General features: G+C 37.1%; 1 pseudogene across 1 annotated transcript; it reads right to left on the reverse strand.

The window, feature by feature from the left end:
* Positions 1-1148: 1148 nt before the first annotated feature.
* On the reverse strand, positions 1149-17377 carry LOC137722219 (protein ILITYHIA-like; annotated as a pseudogene). The gene is made up of 48 exons (XR_015961191.1): positions 17161-17377; positions 16032-16344; positions 15795-15935; positions 15289-15670; positions 14683-14829; positions 14370-14457; positions 14012-14105; positions 12922-13224; positions 12717-12833; positions 12522-12623; positions 12291-12440; positions 11917-12081; positions 11651-11827; positions 11397-11519; positions 11160-11240; positions 10911-11035; positions 10610-10783; positions 10114-10191; positions 9870-10017; positions 9648-9771; positions 9495-9551; positions 9305-9415; positions 9037-9218; positions 8787-8960; positions 8017-8127; positions 7849-7918; positions 7665-7741; positions 6796-6898; positions 6532-6702; positions 6205-6441; positions 5873-5979; positions 5723-5774; positions 5536-5642; positions 5384-5443; positions 5162-5276; positions 4939-5049; positions 4715-4852; positions 4519-4638; positions 4334-4390; positions 3869-3980; positions 3231-3389; positions 2874-2970; positions 2611-2793; positions 2274-2468; positions 2009-2188; positions 1785-1918; positions 1615-1693; positions 1149-1479 (listed from the first exon to the last, which is right to left on the reverse strand). The product of XR_015961191.1 is annotated as a protein ILITYHIA-like (transcript).
* Positions 17378-19033: the final 1656 nt, after the last annotated feature.

The raw sequence follows: 19033 nt of genomic DNA on the forward strand, positions 1-19033 counted from the left end.
TACCAGAAACAACTCTGAACTCATATGATATATGAAACGCTCATGCACATGCAGCTCACTGATAAAAGGGCATTTCAGTCTTTGCACCATACGCTTGCTTCTAAGCCAAGAAGGCTTGAATGGAAGACTCTGGCTGTAAACAGTATGACCCAACAATGTAAGTTTGTTAATTTACCAAGATAACCCTCTCTCTCTCTCTCTCTCTCTCTCTCTCTCTCTCTCTCTCTCTGTGTTGTGGTTGGAACAATCTGAACTTTGCAATCACTCATGGGGTGAGGGTCCTGAGGGAAGTTTTAACGGCTAAGGAAAGATTATATACCATGAAACTTAAAAGGTGGCAAAACCCCTTGGTTAAGAAAGAGAGACCAATCATAATATTAGTTAGAAATTGCTTTTCTTTCTTTTTCCCAAACATCTACCAACCCATAAGTGGAAAGGAAGAAAAAGACCTTATGTTTGTCACCCATGTAAAGACACTTGGTATGGAATGGAACGAACCAAAGCGAATAAGTGATCGATAGAGATACAAAGGGGCCTAAAAGAAAGTTGATTCTAGTCGATGTGCATGCCTTCTTACTTTTTAGTTTTTAGTTGGAAATTTTTAAAGTTATATTTGGGTGAAAGGACATCCAAATTCTAAGAGATTCAACCAAGTTGGTAAAGAATGTACAACAAAATGTTGATAGGAGCAATTGGAAGTACACTCTATGATCATGAATTATTTGATATCTCTCGTATATATCTTCGTAATGGTCATGCAGTGCATTTCTAATCCCTTATTTCTAGTGCTTTGCAATGTATTTCTTCCTCACTTGAGTTGAATCCCTTGAAAAATTTAAAAGTCCATCACCCAACCATAGCCCTAGAGATGCTTGAACTAAATAATGTCTTTAAGCAAAATGTGCATGTTATAGGTTTAGGGAGCAAATATCGTAATTGGTATACAAAACTTTCAGATTTGCAATTTGTTTGTCATATCCGACAGCATGGACTACTTTCAGCGACAAATTAAGGGCCTATAGCGACGACATAGTGAGGAAAGTTTCATCGGTAAAATCCTTCTGCGGCAGAACTTTACTCTATGAAGGGGCGTTTTGTGTATATTTTGATGAGAGATCGGGAGTGGCATACTAGGAAGATGAAACACATGAAAGACAAAATGAAGCTTACAAAAATGGCCAAGCCAACGCGCGTCGCCCTCGTTCTATACACGATCCTCGAGTATATCCACTTAACAATTACATTGTACTTGTAATAATACCCAGGTTACGAAAATGGGTAAAGAAGCCTCTATGATTTGATCTTTGTGTATCCGCATTTCTGTGATTGAAAGGTGGCATGAAAACTTCTGTAGGCATCCCAAACGTATGGATTTTCTCTACCTCTCCACTCTTGGAGCAGCGGAAAACAAAATATCGGCTCAGTAAAGAACCAATTTTTCAGCCACTTGCCGTGTCCTCACCGTCTTCACTATCATCGCTGCAATTCCGTGATGTAGTAAGCAGTGCAAACCAATGACTAAAACCAGAGCACGGACTAGTAAAATCCATCATCGTATAATTATATTTTCATTTATATCTCATATATTATTATATCTTGAAGTATTGTATATACCTATTTTCGGGAAGCTTTGATATTCGTCTGGCATCCAAGCCTGTGATGAACTTTTGTGCAGCTTGAACATTTTCAGGACCTGGAAAAATGTGGAACCGAAACGGTTACAGCTGCAACCAAACACTGTAACAGTTGCAGTAAAACAGTGCAAGTTAAGCAGAAAAAAGTACCCTTTGACAATTGGAAAGCATGCAGAGCACATCTTTCTGCTGCGAGTCTCATGGGAGTACTTCCATCTTTCAAGCATTCAGCAAGAGCCAGTCCAATAATATTGAAACGAGCCAAAAATAACCAAAGCATTTTCCTGTAATACAATTTACCGTGCATAAAATCCTTAATGATATGCACAGTTTCATAATTTCAACATGAAATTCTGAAAGCACAAAGCACATACCTTAGAACCTCGTTTTATAGCAGATAATGCCTTTCTTCTAACTTCACTAGAATCATTGCGCAAAGCCGACACTAAGGATGATATAATTTCCAAATGAAGTGACGTATTAGAAGGATCACTTCGGAGCTTATGAATCAGAAGTCTCCCAAATGCCTTGGTTGAAGTTTCACGCAGTGGGAGCTGTTTGAAGAAAAGAATCACTACTTTGTAAAGCATAAATCGATTAAAAAAATAAAAAATAAACGCAAATATCAAGATTAAGTACCTTCTCATCAATCAAGGCACCCTTAAGCTGGTCCAAGATAGACGGAAACTCTGGAGACAAACAAATAGTGGAAGGGTTGTGCCTGAGCATGGATGATATTGTGAGTCCATCGCCATGCCTAGCAGACAAGCTACGAGATGGTAGAAAATCATAGAGTTCCTGAAGCAGCTCTGTCAGTTGAACATCTTCTAGGTACTGATTATCAATAGTGAAAGTTAGGTCAACAATAAAGAAAATCATTTTAAAAGGAAGCGGATACAGAATCTTGAACTTCATGATTAAGTGAAAAATCAATCTAGAATCCGTAATTGCTAATCCAGAATTATCCATGGCATACCTGGGATGTGATCCCCAAAATGCTTGCAGCAGATATCCGAACCTGGTCATCATCATGATGAATCAAGTCCTTAAGTTGCAAGTAGAGACGAGTTCTAAAAGCACTGCTCACACTTTTTCCGGCACGCTTTAGGACACCTTCAAGAGCAGACAAACTTGCCTCCCGAACTCCACCATCAGGAGCCTGACGGTGAAATGAGAAAGATTTGTTCAATCAAGATTTGAAATTTAAGTACATGAAAGAAGATTCTAAGTAACAATTACCTGCAAACTGGAAAGGAGGTCTCCAACTAAAGGGTCAACCCAGGTACTGAGAGCACTAAGCTTTCCGAGTGCAAGGGCAGCACTTGAACGAATGATTCTGCACTTGAAAAGTATCTAATATGCTGAATATATGGAGAAAACAAGCTGAACTACTTGTTCCCACTGTAGAAATATTTGAAATTTAAAACACAAGCAGTTGAAATGAAATCATTATGATTATAGCTATTTTCACATCGGGGACATTAGCTGAGACATCACTACTAAGACACGCACCATTTAAAGGACAACCCAAACCAAGTACCCGTGAACCAAAAAGCACATTGGCAAAACATTACTAGATGATTGTACTAAGCCAACCTTGTGCTATCCTGTAGACACTTTACAAATGTTGTCTGAAGCTGAGGAAGAAAAGGTTTCAGCGCCATTCCACCCTTTATTATCATAATTGTCAAGGTAGATAAAATAGCACTCTTCACTTGCCAAGGGAACCGGTCACCTATTATCCGGATAAGAGGCCTGAAGTTGCAATCCAATAGTAGCCAGTAAGATTTATGGAAAGTTAGCATCCCGCATATATCAGGCTCAGTTACATTACAATACTGGCCTAGGTCATTAAAGCCAAACAATGTTAACTGAATCTACAATTTATGAAGCTAGTAAATAGTAATACAATAAAGACCATGAATATTTTCAAGAGTTTGCCTCCCAGAGATTATTTCCTCAGGTAAAGACTCATGTTCTTTCATACAAATTAAAATTACAATGCTTGATTACTGAGGAGCCCAATGTCTAGAGACAAAGAAAAATAGATTGTAAATATAAACACGCGTTTCATTATTTTTACAGCCTCTACAAAACTTGAGTAATAAGCAAACAAAATCATTCCATTAATCAAGACATCAAGACACAATTTTATACATTGACATCAATGAGGTCAAAATGAGACATCAAATTTAGGGAACAAAGTTTATCTACCATTATTTAATCATACATACCCTGTGATTGGGATGACAAACTCTTTCAGCGCCTGTTCAGTTCACCGAGACCCAATGCTGCTTGCTCTCTTAGTTCAGCAGATCCACTTGTTAAACCCTAAAGGCGGTACAGGTAATACCCTAAAATGGCATGCCCAAAAAGGAATGTAAAGGTTCTTTTCCTTTTGCAGTACAATAAAAACAGAACTTTATTACTACAAAAGAAAACAAAACAAGCACAACAGACTAGGAGTCCGTAACTGCTGAAACAACAGCTGGACCAAAGCCCATGAAGCAGCCTCTCAAGGATTCTCCCTTTTACTTCCACAAGTAAAATATAGAATTGAAGTGCACTTCCAAACCATTACAAACTAGCTATAATGATGTACGGTTGGTATGAACAAACATAGAACAAGACAATAATTTACTGCCTTTCATTTGACTTGAGCATCCAAGGAAAAGAATAGCAAACATACTTGGTGAAATAAGCAATGGTTGAAGTGCTTTTGGTAAACAAAACCCAGGTATGACAATTGGTCCTCCCTGCAAGGTCATAAACACAACATGTTCCGGTTAATAGGCTAGGCCATTCACGGGAAAACATATAGAATACACAACATATGGAATTAATTTTAAACAAAAGCATCTGCAATACTTGGAATATTGCCTACCTTCTTTCTACGCTCCTTATCCCTGGAAGTAGATACAGCATCTCGTACTAATTTAATATATGAAGGAAGTACCTCCTTGGGAACTGAACTTACAACCCTAGACAAAGCTTTCCAAGAAACCTGTTGAATAGAGGGTAACATACAATGTTATGTAATTGGAGTCAATAACAGAAGCTGAAATGCTAATAGCACATACCGCCACAGTAGCTGAATCAGAATCACTGAGCAAAACAATCAGGGTAGATATCACGTTTGGAGCTTCAGCAACCAAATATAATTTACTGTTTTTGAAGAAGTAGCTGATAAGGTATGAAGAACTTCTTCTAATTGAAGCCTGAAACCATGAATACAAAAGAGTGAGAGAGGGATATAAACAGGATTAAAGCATTCAATTACATTGTTAGTAAAACAACTTAATACCTGACTATCACTGACAGCTCGAACAAGCTCAGATATAAGAGATTCAACACCTCCCTCATCTATGACTAAAATCACAGTCTCAGCAGCCTCCTTTGCCAACTTTTGAATTTCCTAGAATTTCAAAAGGAAAAATATTCCAACCTGATTAGGTTTCAAATTGCCAAAAAGGGAAAAGAAATATGTTCTTAAACAAGCCAGAAGATTGCAGACTGCAACAACGTACCTTCTCATCAGCACCCATTGCAGAAAGTAAAGCAGGAAGAACAGTACCAAGATGAGGGTTAAGACCAGGTCCAGCCACCTCAGCTACAGCTCCAACAGCATGTGCATTAAACGCACTGGATATGTCAGCAATTACAGTCAACAAGAAGCACCCACAAGGACATTATTATTTCAAAAATCAATAAAGGAATATAAAAATGTAATTTGAGAAAGAAATACATACATAAGTGGCAGGTGGACCAGCTTGGGTAAGATGTGAGGCAAAACAGCAGAAATCCGGACACTAAAACAAAAAATACAGCAACTTAGCACGACAAAAGTTCTTCGAGTAAGAGAGCGCGAATGAGAGACATAAAATGTAAGTGGATATTTCACCTTAAGATTTGTTTGAAGCTATCAAGAGCAGTATCAGAAGTTTGATCATCCTCCAAAGCACGTAAAAGAGTGGGAACAATTTCATCGATTGCTTGCATTCCAGCACTCTACATTGTGACTCATATTTTAACTTTATTCAAAGATGACCATCTTAAAATCAAAATATATAATAAAATAGACAACGAACCTTGTAGAGAGTGTTAAATGCTAACCCAGCAGCCTCGCTAACCTCGGGCATGCTGTTAACAATTAAAATGTAAGGGCCGCATTTTGAAGGAAAGAAAAATAATTCTAGACAGATTTGGAAATTCATAAATATCATAAGAGAAGACAAAACCTGTCCGAAAGAGCAGTTCGAATGGTTGGTATGAGCTCATCCATGAAACTCAACAACTGATTTTTTCCAGCACTGGCCATTACTTCACTCAGACCAATGCACACTCCCTGATATCACAAGAAAGTTAGAAATGTGTTAGCACACTAACCAAACTGATGCACTGGTTGGGCACTAAACCAAATGATACTTGCTTAGACAACCACAAAAATACATCCATGTTCAATTCCAAGACAAAAACCCTTTTTAGGGGTGAGACTAAATGATAATGAGAATGCTCAGTAAATAACACAGTTGCAGCATCATAACAAACAAAATAAAGAAGGAACTCTCACTTGTCTTTTGCCAACGTCAGAGTCCTTTAGCCCTTGGGATAAAATTGGGATGATCCATGGAAGTACTCTTTCACCAAGTTTCCTGACAAGCTCACCCAGTGATCGTCCAGCAACTTGCCGTCTTTCAGAGGACGATGAAGCAAGAGAGGCAATTAGAGTATTCATTAAAACTGGCATTATTTCCTTTAGAGTCTTCGGAGTATTTGCCACAATAGTTTTCCATACATGCAGAGCAGCCTGAAAAATGGTAATTTTGACTAAAAAGTTACGTATGCTCCGAAAATAAAACAAAAGATTGAACCCGTGCTAAGTAAGTACTCTCCCTACCTGACGAACTGATAAGCTGACATCTGTTCGAACCATATATAATGCAGCAAGAACTTCATCACGCTTTTCCCTTCCCAGAACCTCAATGATAGCCTGACCCTGTGCTTCAGTACTAGCACCTTCATCATCACTGCCACCCTCAAGTAAAGCTTTCCCAGAAGTTCCAGCAACCTGGATTTGAAGAGATTATCTCAGCAACCAAAGACTTAGAGACTTCATGCACGAAAAGAAAAAAAAAAGGAAACAGGGTGAAGACTTAATTACCTTAAATAAGAGATCACCCAATAATTCCACAGAGCTTTGCCGAATCTGCCAACTATCGTTAAAGATACCATCTTCAACAACAGGAAGGAGCAAAGGTAAAGACCTGGACGTAAAAGAAAACAGAAAAACAAAATGAAACCCATCAGATGGAAACCATTATGACAACATTATGGGCTGGTTTGGTATTGCTGTGCTTTGAAAAAAAACTGCTTCTACTGTGCTGTGAGAATAAGCTCATTTTTGCTGCTTCACGTTTTCAGCTTTTTTTCACCAGAAACTGTGAAAATAAGTTGTTTTTAAGTGTTTACCAAACACCATTTTGAGCTCAGCTTTTTTTGATACCCACTTTTTATAAAAGCACCTCAGTACCAATTACCAAACCAGTACTAATGCCGGGGAAGCATCCCAAATTATGGAACATCCCACTCAAGTATGAGCACTCAGCCCAGAATGCAAATGAACGACCATTTATAATCCAATTATTCCCAAAAGGGTAAGATATTCAATGTTGCACAACATCCAGACTTGGGAATGATAATTAAATTTAGCACAAATTGGTAATATTTCCTAAGAAAAGTTCACTTTTGGTTGCCATCAAGGTCATTAAAGAGCAAAGTAGCTTTAACTGATAAAACCCATGGCACTGTCCAACAACCACAAGATTGAACCCCCACCCTCACCGGGATTAGAGGTTCACTGGACTAGAGAGATCAACCTCCTGTCTTGTAGCATATAGGTTCAATGGGCCTCCAATGGACCACAATTACCTTGTTATTCAATACTTTTCTAGACTAGAACAAATATCCAAGACTCTCCGACAAACAATTCATTAGAGAGCTATCACAATGATCAACCAGGGAAGTGCTTACGTTGTTGCGTAATGCTCAACCAGGATGCCCGACACCTAGTGCTGCCTCACGTACAAACTCATTTTCATTGGCAAGACCTGTAAGAGTATAAGCTCCCATTAAGTTTAAATAGAGCACCAGAGTCTTATTGTGATATATGATACCATATTTTACAGAATACCAAAACTCCACACATTGTACTTACCATCTAAAATAGCAGGCAGCACCAGCTGTAAATAGTTCTGGAATTGGACGCCCAATGACCTTGGTAAATACTACAATCAATTCCCAAACAATACATGACCATTAAACAGAGCTGGTAAAACAAATACTTGCAGTAGTGGTTAAAATGTTTAAAACATGCTGTCTTCACCTTAAATAATGTTAAATATCCATCATGGACAGATGCTTTTTGATGAGAACAGTTTCGGATAATATCAGGAAGTGCAAGCTCAAAGTACTCAGTTCCAAGTGCAGCTAATACCTGGATTGGATCAAATGTCTCTCAGCAAAGCAAGGAAATAATTATAGCAGGTATATACGGAAAAAATAAATACACGTCTGCATAAAGAATCATCATTGTCAAATGCCCGCCATATTGACACTATGGATAACATGTTTTCCAGCTTACAAGTATATATATACTCTTTCCTTGACCTATTTTTTTATTAAGTTTCAATAAGGATATTTCCACTAAATACATTGAAAGTAAAATGGGCGGGAGTCATTTAATTATTGGATAAAAAAAAGAGCATACATTGGATGAAATAAATGGCCTAAGAAAGTTATGACATTATAAATTCACAGCATAAATAATTGGCTTGTAATCATTAACATTACAATGAATGCATGATCTAAAACTTAGTGGGATTTGAGCGAAAGGAAACCAATGAACATTTAAGTTACCAAGTAATGCAAAAGAACTCACTCTTACCTTCAATATACAAAAAGCTACGATCAAATTATAGCATATTTCTAATAAATGTAATACCAGATATAAATATGACCATGTTCCCAGCTTTTCGAGCATGCAATTATATTTCCCTTTTCAAAGTAACAATTAATATGATATGTAACAGAAGTTTAACCATGCTCAGACAAAAAATAAAGAAAGAATTTCTTAGTTTAAAGAGTAAAGCTGACCTCGCTCAACCCTTGAGCTGCTCCAGAGCGCTCAACATTACTATTATCAGATTTAAGTGTATGAAACAACCAGGGAACGAGATCTGGGAAATGATCTTCGCCCATTTCCCTTATAAGGGATCGAAGGGCCCTTGCTGCAACTGACCGAACTTCTGGAATTGGATCCACAAGAACCTAGTTTTGGGGCATACAAGTACTTAGAAAACAGTTATATAGAAGAGTCAAATATACCACTCTTGAAAAATGGTACCTTTTTCACTTCAGGAAGAAGTAAGCCAATATATGGAATCGTATCCTTAGGTTCAGTAACTAATGAGCACATGTTGCCAACTATTTGTGCTGCTTTCTTTGTAGTCTCAGCACTCCTTTCCCGTAGCCCTCTATGTACTATTGGCACCAACAGTGCCAGTCAATTGTATTAATAAAAGTGGTCTGCAAAGAATTCAAAACGTTCAAATAAATAAATGAAGGAAACAAAGTTAAAATAAAGTGGCAGAGTTCACCATTCAAATCCTTACCTGTAAGAGAATATCAAGAGAGTACTTTGTATGGTCATTGGGATCTGAAAGATCCAGTAGAAGAGTAGGAACAAGGGAAGCTATTTCAGGATTCTTTATTACACTCCCAACCTAAGAATAGAACAAAAACAAAATGCATTAACAATGATTATAAAGTATAAATAGGTATCTCATTGCAAAATTTAAAAACCTGTTGAAGTGCCATTTGTCCTGCTGACTGGACTTTAGGATGTGTATCTGTTAAAACCTGCAGGTGCAATAACAAGGTTAAGAACAAAGCATAAGACAACAATATACATATTCTAAAAGTGCTACATAAACTAATGTCCATATAAAGACAAACCTCAGTCAATTTTGGAACAATCTTCGGGGAGACACTGAGATAGCTGTTGAGGAGTGCAATAGGCCATAGCCCCAAGCAGTTGGACACTACTTTGTTTTGTACGCCAAGATTTATCTTCAAGACCCTATCAAAATAATGTATTTATATAAAATGACAAATTTGAAGATTAAGAAAATTTCCCAATAAGTTTATAAATAAATAGGTAAGGTATAAGATAATTACCTTCAAAAGAGATGGAAGAACCAGTTTAACTCCTTGAGCACTGAGTTGAGACATCATTGCACGAGCTGAACACTCAGCACCTTCACGAACGGCAACAACTTGAGCCGAGAATGAAACCAACAGTAGTGGCAACATTTTAATTACAAACCTGCATCAGAAAGATGATAGGAGGACAGATAGAGAGAGTTCAGGTGAATATTAAAGTCCATAAAGAAAACTTCTTTGATCATAACCTATCACTTACCGTTCAAATAGTCTTCCGAGTGATTCACAGAGACACTCAAATCCGAGAAAAGCTCCTTCACGACATTTGGCTGAATTCCTGTAATGGAAAGGAAATACAAAAATGAAAAGCTGCATCCCCAAAAAATAAAAAAAATTGAAAAAATAAAATGCATAAGAAACAAAAGTTTTGAGTAATCTAGCAATCTTGCAACAATAATTGACTCACAACACCAAGACCCTTCTATTCTAGAAGTTGCAACAGAAGTTTCAAAAGATTCATAACTAATGATAAGAGGAAAGAAAACTCCACAACCTCAGAATCAACAATTATTTGTCCCCACAGAATATACTAGCTTAAGAGTAGTCCAACAACACAGTGATGATATCTATCAATCATTCAATGACTAATCAATATATGTTTGGAAACATCACTATACAAAACTCACAAAATATAATTGTCTACAACATATATAGAAATGCCAGTCAACTTCTTAAACCAGGGTTAGAAATCCAACCTGTCTACGAGTCCTTCTTGTAGTCGAGCTACAATCCCATATTTCTTCAAGCAAGAAATACCGAATCCCTTGACCACTCCAGCAAGCCCAAAAAGCAGCTCCACAGCGTTCCCCATATTTGTCACTCTTCATCAGTTTATCCAAAAGCCTCGAGACAAGAGCTGGTCCATCATCCTTGTACAGAGAAAAGAATAGGATTAGCTTTCCTCTTAACGTCAATACTGTATCTATCAACATAAACAAAGTCATAAGACAATGGAAAAAACAAAACTTGATCAAAGAGGAAAACTATTGTAGCTACACTTGAGTCGTGTCATCCTTGCTTCGACTGCATTAGTGGAGACAGGCATGCAGATACAGCCCGCTGAATGGAGTGTTTAGCACATCCAACAACTTCTCAACAACAACATGAACTTTTGGATCATCCTGTTCCAGAGTACAGACAAACGCTAAACTGTGAATTCCGGAAAGCCGTGGTCACTGGTTATCTCACAAAAGAAAAAGGAAGGGAAGGGATGAAATCAAAAAAAGGAAAGAGTAAAGACAGTACCTATGCCAAATGTTTTGCCAATGCTCCAGTGAAAATAACAACTCCCTCGCGTACCAAATCATATTTCTCTTCATCTGATGCCTAAAGTTAAGTTATTGTCTAAGATAAATTATGAGGTTCATGTAGTAGCTTGGCATGGAAACAACAGTTCCAGCCATTTAACACAAAAACAGACATGACCTGAAATAAAAACTAAAATAATTTTGCAACCATCACTAGTTAGGAAGTGAGAAAAACCTTTTTGTTCAAGTAGTTCTCAAAGATGGGAAATAGCAAGGAAACATTATCCCTGCCATGCTTATCAATAATCATAATACCAGCATTGATCATTCTTCCCCTAACATCGGCATTAGGATCACCCTGCATATTGAGAAGCAACGACAAACTGGTTAAAGTTAACTATGTCTCCTTTCTGACAAGGACTATACAATATCTCTTTTCAATTGAATGCATTGTTCATGCTTTCGAAACAACGGTGATGTAAATCTTACTAGTGCTCTTGAAATAAGAAATGTCATAACAACAGGAAGGTCTTTTGTTCTGAGTACATCAGCAGAAGAATTTAATGCTAAGGCTACACCTTGTCGACCCAGCCAACCAGCATCAACATTCTCCTCAGTCAAACCAGCATCACGGATATACAGAGAAAATAAAGTAGAAAGAGACTCCTGCATTACAGTAATTATTATAACATTACTACTTGAGAGACAGGTATAAGAAGGTCAATGCAGGTTTGATACTTCAAAGTCAGACAAACCTGTATAGAATCAGGACATTCATCCAAAGCAGCTGCTAATGCCTCCGCAGCAGCAAAATGAACATTATAATTGATATGGGTAAGTGCTTTGAAAAGGCCTGAATAGTCAGTCCCAAAGTCATGCCCATATCGATCCCATAAATCCTCTGCTGCTTCTGCAACGGACTAAAGCAAAAGCATAAAGAAAACAAATGAGACTAGAAACATGTTTGCATAGCAATAGAATATTTTACATTAGTGAAGGAGAAAAGTTTATAACTGTAAACTAAAATACAGATAAATCTCCATCTTAAGCTTCAGCCATAAGATGGGACCCTTATCCATTAGTCAACATATACACTCTTAACTTTTGAAAAATAATTGGTACACCAAACCTTTTCTGGGTCATGTAAAGCAACCCAAATGCCTGTAGCGACTTCAACATTCTGAGGAAGAGACCGACTGGCAACAGCAGGAATACATTTGACAGCACTAAGGCAGACCATTCTAACATGAACATCATTTGCATAAACCCCGTACAGAGCCTGAAGATAGACATCATGAAGGATGAGTATCATCAACGCACATCAAAGAAAAAAATTAAAGTACAAATAGAAATAACATACTGCTGCCACTTCATCTGGTTGCAGGCCCAAACACAACTCGTTCAACGCAGGTCCAACAGAGGCTTCATAAGCTGGAACAACACCGAGTACATGATAAAGAACCTGTAAAAAGAAGTGAATTAGAGAAGAACAACAAATAAGGATACTATGAAATTATTGGAAACGGAGAATTTTGCTGAAGGAAAATTCAGTAACTGAAATCATTTGAAGCCTTGGAAGGGGTAATAGGGGGTCCATGTGCAGATATAGAATCTGAAGCACATCATTGTGAAGTCCCGTCTTCTTAGAGCATAACAGAATTTGCTCCATTATCTGACAACATAAACATCAAAAGGGATTAGCCAGAGAGAAGAAGCACAGTATAGTTGAATCAGTTAAATGGGAAAGCAGGAAAACTTACAGGGAACACAACTGTAAAAGAATCTACAGGAAGAGGTCCCGATTTACAAGATACAGAAAGGCCATTAATTATTCGCTCAAAAAGACTCAAAGATGGTGTTTCATTGACTTCCCCTTCACCAACCGATGGAAACATATCCAACACAAGACGAACTTCTTCAGTCCCAACTAAGCGCAAAGCTGTAGCAATGTCAAGGGCCCAATTACAAAGAGGTGGAGAAGTGCATCTAGAGAGTTTCGCCACAGTTTTATATGCCACGTCACTCACTATCGGGGACCTTAGCAATGGATCAACATAGTTAACCTGATATTAGATAACAGGTCAAACCTATTAACACAATATATTATACAGAAAATTCAGGTCTGAAATATGTTAACAAAGTTCATAACAAATGGAAAATAAAGGGATATATGGGCAATAAAATAAGAGACGGAAGCAGAAATAAATCATCAAATTCCTGACATAATAAAATGTTTCCTATTGACAATAATATTAAGGAAGGCTGAAGATCATACACCACTGAGATAGGAGCAAATCAGCAAGCCAAATTATATTCTATGAAAAGTAGAAACAAAAGGATATTTCAATGAACTACTTAAAGACTAACAAAGATTTCACATATTCTGGCTCTTGGAAGCATAAGGAAGGAAGATGACTGTGCGCGAAAATAGGATTAGCAATTGCCATTTCCCCAAGAGCTGCAAGTATGGAAGACAGATTTTTCTGTATTTCTCAGACCTTCTCACGTATGGATGCCTCCTCCCTAAGTTGAACCTCACGCGCTTCCTACTTTGCAGTCTTTCCTTTATCTGGCAAATTGAAATATTGTAATGCTACTGAATAAATAAATAAAATAAAAACATTAAAACAAAAATTCCACTTAAAAAAGAGAGGCAACAACAATTCACCAGGTTTCTTTGCAGACTTTCCAGTTTCCCTTTTACCCACAGAATTATTGGTTTGCTCAACTTTTGCAGAATGATTGGAACCACCATGGTCTTGTGAATAAATACAAATGCGACACCATAAAAATTAAGAATTACTTTCAAAAAAAAGTAGACATGAATAAATAAAAGAAACTGTTTGGTACCATGTCATCTAGGTCTTCATACATCTGAAAACGGCCCTTTGCTTGTTTCATGTTCTTAGCAGCGACAGACTCTGCAACGTAGACACCTTGCTCGCTGGAAAGCAACCTTCAGGGGTATGAAAAATCTGAAACATTACAAGTGGAAACAAATTTGAAATAAACTACAAAACAAAGTAAATTGACATAGTTTAAGTAAATTACAAAGTGTAACACAGTAAATGTTAGTGAAAGTTGGTGAAATTACTAACTTAAAGGCCGATGGACAATAAGAAACCAAAAAAATTCTAACAAAAAGAAAGGAAAAAAAATGGAGCACAGTTATCAGGCAAGGTCAACAACTAAGTTACTGACATTTTACCAAGACCCAAAATATGCATAATTGCCCAACATATCATGCAAATACAATAAATACAACCCTATCTTTGCAAGTTTCACCTCTTCATTTCCTGGAAATAAGAACATTGGTCAGCAATAAACACCCAAAACTTCGGCCACAAAGATTAAACATAAACAAAAATGAATAGGACACGCAATTAGAAAGCTAAGTGACGATCTAAATCCAAAAAGGATAAAGTAAACAAATTTTAATACCAAGAAGAAAAGTAGGAGAAAATTGTTGATAAAATAGTTTTAAAGACAAAATAATATAAGACTACAAGTTCACTTCTTACCATCATCCTTGTAACAAGTTAGAAGGAAACTACATAAGGCTTGTGACAGGCTGTTAAGGTGTTTCCCATCTGGAGCATTACACATTTCTTGCAGTGTGTTGATCATGCCAATCCTCTGATATGGAAGTGTAAGTCTTCCCTCTGAGCCTGCTTAAATGGAAATGTTAATTAAAGAACACAAGCAGACTTTAAAAACCAACTTAACCATAATGAAGAATATTTGAAGCCGCTTAACAGTGTGCTCAAATAAGGAAATGTAAAGGAAATATAGTGGGGACTTGTCTTTTCCCTAATTTGAATATTAATCTGACTGAGGCAGATATGGACTTACCTCCTAACCCCACTCTTTGTTCCTAATTAGTGAGATAGGAAAACGAGAAGTGAAAGAAACTTCCACCAAATTTTAAAAAAGTCCCTTCCTTACCCATTCACCTACAGAAGAAAAAGAAGAAACTAAAAGGATACACTGATAAATTCATTAACAACGAGATTGTGTTCCCTTCAGTTAATAATTTCTTTCTCAGTATATTCCCTCTTCATTACTACTTTCCTTTCTGTTCCATCCATTTCAAAACTTCCAAAGTAATAAAATAATCAGGAACCAACCTCCAATTACAGATTTGACAGCATTGAACATTGCTTCTAAGGCATCTGGATTACTAGACTTTTGGCTCAAGCATCATATAACTGTCAGTGCCACAACCCTTCTGCCTTTGTCCACATGCTGAGCCTGAGGCAATACCACTGAAAGAATTTCAACGGCATACTTGCTTAAATCAAGGTTGACTGATTTCAACAGAATCCTAACCGACTCCAATACAATCTCTGGGTTGCGTTTCAGCATTTTAACAGCAGATGGAAGCACAATATTTTGAAAATCTTCGTGCAACATATGTTTAAAAAGTGGATGAAAAGCTTCACTTAGGCCCCTTGCTGGCTTTTCTCTTGCATTTAAGATTGCCTTGAGATATATCTCCAAAAATGTTGGCTGTGAAAAGCAATGGATGGGTTAAAAGCTTTGGCACATAATGCCACATGAATATGAACTTAAAGATAAATACAAATGGGGCTAGCCCCTTCAATACATGATCATGAAATACCAAATCTCTCACCTTGCATTGTTCATACAAAGAAGATGATTTGCTTGAGGTACTTGAGTACTCTAATAACAACCATATTAATTCAGAACTATCTTTGTATGGGATACGGGCATCTTTGAGTTCCTCTATATACATTTTGTAGATGTCTGGTGACTGATGAAACAAAAAATATGAAATGTTATGAGCAAAAAAAAATGTGAAGTTATGGAAGGATACTTATTCTTAAACAGAAGGTTCAACGGGCTAAACCTGAGAAAATAAGTGACAAAATGTCTTCTTGTAAGCCCTTCGCTCATGGAAAGACCTTTGCATAACAAGATTAAGTAACAATGCCTGCACTGTGGCAACTCTACACATAGCATTCTTCGAGACACTGGCAAACTTACTCTTACTCAATAGAAGACCTGAACAAGGGCTGCCGCAAAACTTTTCATGAAGGAAACCTCTTGTAAACCTTTTGTAATGATGTCATCAACAGCTTTCTTGGACCCACAATCATCGTAAATGTACAATGTTTTAAATATTATATCTATCAACGGCAATACTGCCTCGGTACCTATTTCTGTAGAATTCAAAATGGCAAGTAACTTTAGAAATAGAATGTGCTTGGATAATCAGCTCATAGCAAAACCCCAAAGGATTATGCATTAAAGTAAGCTCACTCTAATCCCAGTACCAAATTATCTAGGTGCCCACTGCCCAGTACTGGAAAACGTTATGTGCATAACTAGTCACACAGGAGATCAGTATAAGAAAAGATGGGACGAAAAGCAAATAAATTTAACTTTTCATAATCACAATTGACATAAAGAATAAAACTTTCCATTTAGCATTCCTGTAAACTAATGTTAATACTTAAATCTTCTTCAGCTTCATTATTCAAAATACTTAAATCTTCTTCGGCTTCGTTATTCAAACTGAATTAACCACCTAATACATAATAATGTCCTCATTGCTCGAAGATATTCATCAGCTTCGTTAGTTTTCCACATCTGTTTCTTTAGCTAATTCTGTAAAGCAAACACACATTTGTGTAAAAATACGGTAAATTTCATCAAGCAACAATTTTAACAAAACAAAACCGTGCAAGCACAGCCATTGCCTAACAAATTTACTCTTTACACCAATAATTAACAATAGTACATTAGCTTCAACAGTTCATCAAAATCGAGTTTAATTCGAATTTCTACATACTAAATTCAATTAGCAATACGTTATTTTGGTGTTCTATTTTCCTTCAATACACACAGATTTTACACACACACAAATTTCATGAATTTCACGTATGCATGCTAGGACGGCTGCAACAAGTTTAAATTTTTCAGAAATGACTGGAATTACAGTGAAATTGAAATCGAGAACCAAGATTATCACTAACCGGAGCCGCTGAGAACGGCGGGAATTTCATCACGGAAGATCCGAACCCGTTTCTTGGTGGAGTTGGTGGAGACCGACCCGGCGATGGAGAGGAGTGACTCGGTCGGAGTCGCCATAGGAAAACGGGCAGGGAGATCCGAATGGAGGATCCGGTTGGGAATGCAGAAGGTTTGTTCTCTGCGAGTTCAGTTCGCTGCTGTGAATGTCGTCAGAGTTGGAGGGAGTGACGTCAGAGTGGTTAATGGGCCACTTTGGGTAGTTTGGGCTTGGATCGAATGAGGCTGTGGAGCCCATTTGAGAAAAACACTGAAACTTTTGGAGGCTAAAAGGCCCCTATTCCCTAAGGCCCGATACATGAAAATTTTATTTTATTTTTATATGAACGATATTTGGGTTTTTTTTTTTTTTTTTGTCAAGATCACGAGCTGTCCCCACATCCGAAGGGTGGGACTAATCTTCGCTTGAGGTTCGGTTTGCCTCTGGCTACAAGGTGCTCTCAGCTGGTTTCAAACCCTTGCTAGAAAGGCACCAGGGAATCTGCCAACTAAAGGTGGCAATTTGAAGACGGTGACAGAATCATAAATAAGTTTACGTTTGATGATAATATTGTAAATAAAATTAAAGTTTGGAGGCAATCAAAGTATCATAAACACTTAAGTTGAAGTTTTTCAGAAACAATATTGTTTCTTATTAAATTACATTTCTATCCCATATTTTTTACATTTCTGCCTCATATTTTTTATTCATATTTTGTTTTAATTAGAGGGTTAAACTAGTAATTTTATAGAATTTTGGTTGACAATGAGTGTTTTATTAATTAGTAGAGGTAAATCTTTGCTTCTATTAGAAAAATGATATAATATGGTCTCCTAAAATGTGATATATGTAGTTTAAAGTAGTGTTTTATTAATTAGTAGATGCAGAAGTTGTTTCTCATCTCATCATGATGCAGACTGACTTCACATTCAAAGGTTATCAGGTAACGTCTTGTGTTTGCTGTGAGTCCAAAGCTGAAAGCTCAAATCGTTTGACGTCTATAACTTTAACAGTAGTGGAAAGTAGGCAGCTGTTCTTTTTGCACAGAACCTGGGCGTCATGCAGGTGGAAATGCAGGGGGATGCACTGGTGGTCATCAATGCATTGCAGAAGGACACGGCGGCTCTAGGAAATGGTCAGTTTGGGAATATTTTGCAGGATGCAAGTCACATGTTAAAATCCTTTCTGAGGTTGAAGGCTACGTTTGGTCCGGGTCAGACAAATAAGGTTGTACATCGGCTCGTAAGATTGGGCTTATCGTTGGATGCTCAAGTTTCATGATTTGAAGAACATTCAGATGTAATTTTAGATTTGCTTTTAGAGGATAGTATTCCTTCTTAATTTTAGAGGTGCAAGACGCTCTTTTTCCCTTGAATCGGATTGAAAATCCCGACAAGATTTTTATCGAGGTCTATTGTAAGCACCTTATCCTCGTTGTGTGTACAGTTCCTTTCTCATTAATGGAATATCGTACCTTCTTCAAAAAAAAAAAAAAAAAAACAGTAATGGAAAGCAATCATGTCTTTTACATCTTTGTGCGTATTCAATTTCAATTGATTATCTTCTTAAACAATTAACTATCTAATTCATTAATGTCATCGTGTTTATAATTAAATAATTAAATGAAATGTTGACATACATCTAACAGTTATAGCCATTAAATTTTTAATTTCTGCACCAATTAGATATATCTCCTATTAATCTCGTCTATTCAGCTTTCGACCTTTCGTGTCATCCAAAAAAAAATTGCATATATTTTGTGACAAATCTCTATAAACCCTAAACATGTGACAAGTATTTGTAACTCGTTCTGCCTGTGTACCTGTGACAGCAAGCCT

The sequence above is a fragment of the Pyrus communis genome, chromosome 4, assembly GCF_041283825.1.
Source record: "Pyrus communis isolate YQ-2024b chromosome 4, ASM4128382v1, whole genome shotgun sequence".
In the NCBI taxonomy this organism is placed as follows: Eukaryota; Viridiplantae; Streptophyta; class Magnoliopsida; order Rosales; family Rosaceae; genus Pyrus; species Pyrus communis.